This window comes from Schistocerca nitens, chromosome 7 (assembly GCF_023898315.1).
Source record: "Schistocerca nitens isolate TAMUIC-IGC-003100 chromosome 7, iqSchNite1.1, whole genome shotgun sequence".
In the NCBI taxonomy this organism is placed as follows: Eukaryota; Metazoa; Arthropoda; class Insecta; order Orthoptera; family Acrididae; genus Schistocerca; species Schistocerca nitens.
This window is the reverse complement of record NC_064620.1, coordinates 495,554,717-495,561,404: the sequence shown is the minus strand read 5'-3', so window position 1 is coordinate 495,561,404 and position 6,688 is coordinate 495,554,717.

Below are 6,688 nucleotides of genomic sequence, written 5' to 3'. Positions count from 1 at the left end.
GAATTGTCGCGTGCCCTCTGGTGGACGGGACTCTACTTGGGGCAACTACCGTCAGCGACGCGCCGTGCCAATGTGCGCCTCCCGCGATCTTTCTGGTGGCTACTACAGAAAGTTTGTTGTCCACTCCTTTTCAGGAAGCTTCCCAGTTAGCTATTTGGAAATTAAACCTATTTAGAATGGGAAACACTGTTGGTTGCATCACTGGATTGATTTTGCAGAGTATTGGCCGGTGCTGGGACTTTGGCATGGGATTCAATACGAACTTTGGCTTACGTTAGTAAGAGTATTGCTAGTGAAACGTATATCTGGATTATAGCCTCTTTTCCATCTGCCGTTGTTGAATGATGGAGGCAGTTTTGGATCGTGGATTAAATGGAGCTTCTTGTTTTTAGCCCACTGTTCCAATGGTTCCCATCTTCTTTAGTTTGTGTACGTCCCCAGGCCACATTGCGGCTGTTGAACTCTCATTATTACGTCTGATATACCCTTCCTCTTCGCCAGGGATGTAACTGATCCGATATGGTATGTTGGGCGGCTTATATACAGAGTGGATGTTTGTTATCCAGACTTACATAGACTATGTCTACGCTATTCTGGTAATTAGTTCTGCCTTGTGTGATTTTGAGATAGTTCTTGACGAAAATTGCACTTCCGTAGTGGTTAGGAATCTCTTTGATTAGCTGCCTTGTGGAGTCTGGTCCTCTGTGCATTCCCTGGAGGCACAGAACATCGCACCTATAATCCTTGCACTTATTTGAAATAAGATCTTGTTTTGCATATGACAGTTCTTCTGTGTTCAATGAGATAATTGTCAGTGTTGGCTCTCAAAGGAGCCTTTTGTGATCTCTCATTTTCCGCACTCTCATGAGGTTTGTAGTCACTGGGTAGAAAGATTAGCCAGCAAGATGCCATTGCCCAGGGGACGCCCAAATGGAAATTTCTCACACTTCTTGGAGGCTCTTTCTCTGTCCCCCAGCAGACTACTACTTTAATATTCCAGACAGAATATTAAAGTAGTATTTGACAAAGTGTGAATTCAATAGAATAGTTTTGGACAATGGCTTACCAAGCATTTCAAGACACCGCTGAAAACAACAGCTAGCGAAATGTTGGTATTTGGGACTTGCCTGTGTGTCAAACTATCGATTATATCGTATTACATTGTAGGTTCATGTATGCAACTTTTATTTAAGTTACTAGCCATTCCAGAAAGGACCAAAGCAGAGAGATACTTTGAAATGAGGATAGTACTTGCATCTCAAATACTTGTCAACTCACATACTTGGCCCTATATTGCGTTAAAACTTTTGTCTTGCTTCATCATAATTTGTTCCTTCCATTTGTTTTCGTTCCTTTCTCCCCCTGAACCATCAGTTTTCATAAAATGCAAGAGAGTTGTTGTGATACTTATGTTTCACTTTATATTGGTTCAGCATTTGTTTAAGTCTACTTAGCTTTCCCTGAGCGCGACGAGAAAATTCTCACGACCACGGTATTTCAAAGTAAAAATTAGTCGATCTGCGATAATTTACATTCAGTGGTAATGTTTCAGAGGATCAAAAACCGTTGTTAGAGTAGCATTTGAACTTGATTATGACATGTATGACATTCATTGCTGTGTACCATATACATCGATGTCTTTAGAGAATAGTGTCAATATAGCGGCGGTGTGGAATATCTTCTGCGGAGGTTGGCTGGCACGCGAGGTGGGGACAATTGGCGGACGACGGTTGGAGTGGGACCAGATGTGCGCTGTGAATGTAAACACATGAGGCGCTGCATGACCGCGGGTATAATGCGGTGGCAATGGATGTTTACCCTTTTGGCCGAGCAGTGCCGCTAGCGGCAGCCGAGGCTGGGAACTGCGTTCTTGTGACTCTTAAGTTTGAATTAAGGATCCTTGAGCAGACGCGCTGTGGACTCGTTCACGATTGCGATTTCTGCTTACTGACGGAGCTGTGTTTAGGCAGTGTCTAATAACTCAGCGTTCACCAGGTAACATTTTTGTGTACACTGAATATAGAAGGAGCGTATGCTTTAGTGGCATTTTACGAATTATTAATTTGTTTTGCTGTTGTAATATGTTCATAATTGTAGCGAGCAGATATATTGTCTTCGTATGTGTGTAGCGATGATACTGTGTGGGACAGAACACTTGTTGTAGTACTGTTCAGATTCTTTCTTGTGTGTAACTCGTGTCGTAAGTTTCAGACATAAACGGCATCAAGTTTCTGAACCATCAGATCCTTGGGTGGCACAAACGAATGGTTTTTCTCATTGTACACTGGGGGCTATTTATCTGTCGTGGCTACCACTATCTCAAAAGGTGAATGTTCGTTTGCTATTTAATATCAATTAATTGTATATGTTAAGGCTAGTTCTTAGTAAGTTTTAGGGAAAGCCACTAGCCGATTTGTGAGAGTGATATGTGTTACCATGCGGGGCTGTGTTTTCATATCTAGTCGCCACACAATCATGATTATTGAATGTGTTCACTGTACATGTCATTACTTGTTTGCGTTGAGGCACAGTTTCTTTCACAAGACTTATTAACTTTGTGTTGCGCCTCATTCATTTCAAAGGGTGGAACGCACAAATTTATTTATCTTGTGTTGCGCTCACCTACTGAAAACTGTCTATGTCAGAAGCAGTAATCCATTACTATATGCCTGTAACCAATACTGTTGTTACTTACAGTATTGGGACACTTATTGATTTCATGTAGCTCTCCATTCTACTCTATTCTATGCAGACATCACCTCCAAATAGCCACTGTTACATGCATCCTTCTTATCTGCTTAGTGTATTCATATCTTGGTCACTCTCTAACATTTGGCCCTCCACGTATCCCTCCAATATCAAATTGGAGATCCCTTGGTGCCTCAGAATGTATCCTATCAACCGATCGCTTCTTTAAGTCAAGTTGTGCCACATATTCCTCTTATACCAAATTCTATATAGTACTTCCTCATTAGTTACGTGATCTACCCATCTAATCTTCAGCATTCTGCTGTAGCACCACATTTCAAAAGCTTCTATTCTCTTCTTGTCTAATCTGTTTATCGTCCATGTTTCACTTCCATACGTAGCCACACTCCATACAAATACTTTCAGATAGGAATTCCTAAGATTTAAATCTATACACGATATTCTCTTCTTTAGAAACGCATTCCTTGCGTTAGCCAGTCTACATTATGTATCCTATCTACTTCGACCATCATCAGTTATTTTGCGTCCCAAATAGCGAAACTTATGTATTATTTTAAGTGTCTCATTTCCTAATCTAATGCCCTCAGCGTCAGCTGACGTAACTCGACTGCACTCCATTATCTTTGTTTAGCTTTTGTTGATACTCATTTTATATCCTCCTTTGAAAACACTTAATTCCTTCTCCATGGATCTTAATTCCTGATTTTCCTTCAGTTTCCTTTATTACATGCTCAATATGCAAATTGAATAATATGGGCGATAAGCTACACCTCTGTTTCACCTTTCCTTCTCAACCAATGCTTCCCTTTCATGCCCTTCGACTCTTATAACTGCCATCTGGTTTCTGTACAAATTGTAAATAGTCTTTCGCTCACTGTTGGTTGGTTGGTTTGTGGGCTTAGAGGGACCAGACTGCTATGGTCATCGGTCCCTCGCTCTCTGTATTTTAACCCTGCCACCCACGGAATTTTAAAGAAGGTATTCCATTCAACATTTTCAAAAGCTTTCTTTAAGTCCACAAATGCTAGAATCGTAGGGTTTCATTTCCTTAACTTTTCTTCTTAGATATGTCGTACGGCCATTATTGCCTCACGTGTTCCAACATTGCTTCGGAATCCAAACTGATCATCCCCAAGGTTGGCTTCTATCAGTTTTTCCATTCGCCTGTAAAGAATCCAAGTTAATATTTTGCAGCTGTGATTTATGAAACTGATAGTTCGGTAATTTCCACTCCTGCCACCACCTTCCTTCTTTGGGATTGCAATTATTATATTCTTCATGAAGTCTGAGTGTAATTGCGCCGGTCTCATACATCTCGCTCACCAGACGGAAGGGTTTTGTCAGTGCTGGCTCTCCCAAGGCTATCAGTAGTACAAATGGAATGTTGTCTACTCCCGGGCTCTTGTTATGACTTACCTCTTCCAGTGCTACATCAAATTCTTCATGCAGTATTATATGCCCATTTCATCTTCATATACGTCCTCAAGTACATCGCCCTTGCATATACCATCTACATATCCCTTCCACCTTTCTGGTTTCCTTTCTTTACTTAGATCTGCTTTCCCATCTGAACTCTTGGTTTTCATGCAGGTGGGTCTCTATTCTCCAAACGTCTCGTTAATTTTCCTGTAGGCAGTATCTGTGTTATCCTTAGTAATATATGCCTCTACAACCTTACATTTGACCGCTAGCTTGCCTTGCTTAGTCATTTTGCACTTTCTGGCGAGGTAATTTTTCTGTCATTTGTATTCGTTTGCAACTGCTTCATTTACTGCATTTTAATTTTCTCCTTTCATCAACGAAATTCAATATCTCTTCTGTTACTAAAGGATGTCTACTGACCTTCCTCTTTTTACTGCTTGATCCTCTACTAGCCAACCGCAGTGGCCAGTTGCAGGTTAGAAACCTGCTTCGGACATGGAAGTGTGTGATGTCATTAGAGTAGTTAGGTTTCAGTAGTTCTACGTTCTAGGGGACTGATGACATCATATGTTAAGTCCCATAGTGCTCAGAGCCGTTTGAACAATGTTTGATCGTCTACTACCTTCACTATTCCATTTCTCAAAGCTACCCATTCATCTCCGAATATGTTTCTTTTCCTGTACTTGTCAATCGTTCCCTAATGCTCCCTCTGAAAGTCCCCACAACCTCTGGTTATCCAGGTCTCAAATCCACAAATTCCTACCTTTTCCCAGTTTTTCGGTTTCAATACCCAAATCATAACCATAAATTGTAGTCAGCGTCCACATCTGCCGCTGGAAATATCTTAAAATTTAAAACCTTGTTCGTATATGAATGTATTACATTATACGATCTATCTGAAAGACTCCAGTGTCTCCATATCCCTCCCATGTATACAAACTTCTGTCATGATTCTTAAACCAAGTGTTAGCTATGTCTGAGATACGCTCTGTGCAAAATTCTGCCAGGCGGCCTCCTCTTTCATTCCCCAGCCTCACTCCACATTCACGTACTACTTTTCCATCTCTTCCTTGTTCTAATATCGAATTCCGAGAACAGCCAACTTTGTGCATCATGATTTATCATCGTAAGTTTATTTGATTAATTTGGCACTCCACAGCTGCAATACGTTTAATGAAAGATGTAGATAGCTTTATCATCAGCAGCTGTCAGAATTTTTTCTAAATTACCTTGTTTTCGCCCAGAAAGTGAACATTGTCCTGGCACTGCATTTATAGCATTTCTTTCTCTGCCATTATGTCTCATATATACAAACCCTTAAGTCTTGTTATTATACATATCACTAATACACATTTACTGTCTGGAGACATAACTTAGAAGGACTCTGACAGTAATTGATGGTGAAGCTGTAGCAATATGTATCTCTGAAACCTAATGAGTACTACATGCATTACTAACATAATATTCTGGAATGTGTCCTTATTCATTAACGTCTCCAAAAACTGGAAATGCTGATGCATATAACTATCTTAACCAGATATTATTTATTTTCCTGTTTTGGGCTTGTTTTTGGTTGTTTTTGCTTGTTGTTACTTGTTTTGGCACTGGCGAACCGCCACTTACCATCCGGCGGCAGCTCCTGCTGGTGCGCCAGGCTTGTAAGTTTCTTGCGGCTCCCAGCTCGCCTGCTCACCGCCTTGTTGCCTATCCACCTCTGGACCGCCTTTTTTCCCACCGTCCCCGGGATACGTTGCCATTTGGGATCCGTGTGCAACGTGTTCTAGAGTCACTCGGTGTGGAGTCTGTACAACCCCAAATCCAGGGTTTTAACCGCCTGCCACCCTGGTTACTGAAGAGGCCCAGAGTGATTTTAGATTTATTGCAGTACAAGAGAGATTGCACTCCTGCCACCGTTTTTAATGCAGCATTTTCTGCTGTTTGATCTGAGCACCACGACTATGTAGCGGTTTTTACGGATGGGTCGAAACAAGGGGATTCCGTTGGTTGCTCAGTTGTTTTTCCGGATCGTGTCCTCAAGGTCCGACTGCCTCAGACTTTTACTGTCTTTGATGCAGAATTGTCTGCGATCTTGCGGGCGCTGGAGCAGATGCGACATTCTTCCTCTCCGAAATTTCTTGTCTGTTCCGATTCACTCAGTGCCCTTCAATCATTGCACCATTTGTATCCGGCAGATAAAGTAGTCCAGACCATCCAGTATGCCCTCCTCCGACTACAGTGACTGGGGAAGGTTGTAGCTTTCTGCTGGGTTCCGGGGCATGTCGGCATTGCTGGGAATGAATGGGCAGATCTCGCAGCCAAGGAGGCGTGTCTTGATCCACACGTATCTCAGTGTGCTATCCCCTTACACGCACTCACCTCGCTGTTGAGCTCCCGAGTCATGTGTCGGTGGGAGGACGAGTGGCTGGAAGTGACTGACAATAAGCTCCGTCTAGTCAAGCCCACAACGCATGTGTGGTGTACTTCCTTTCAGCCCCATCGACGGGACGAGGTTCTCCTCACTCAGCTTCGAATAGGCCACAGCCCTATGACGCATGGC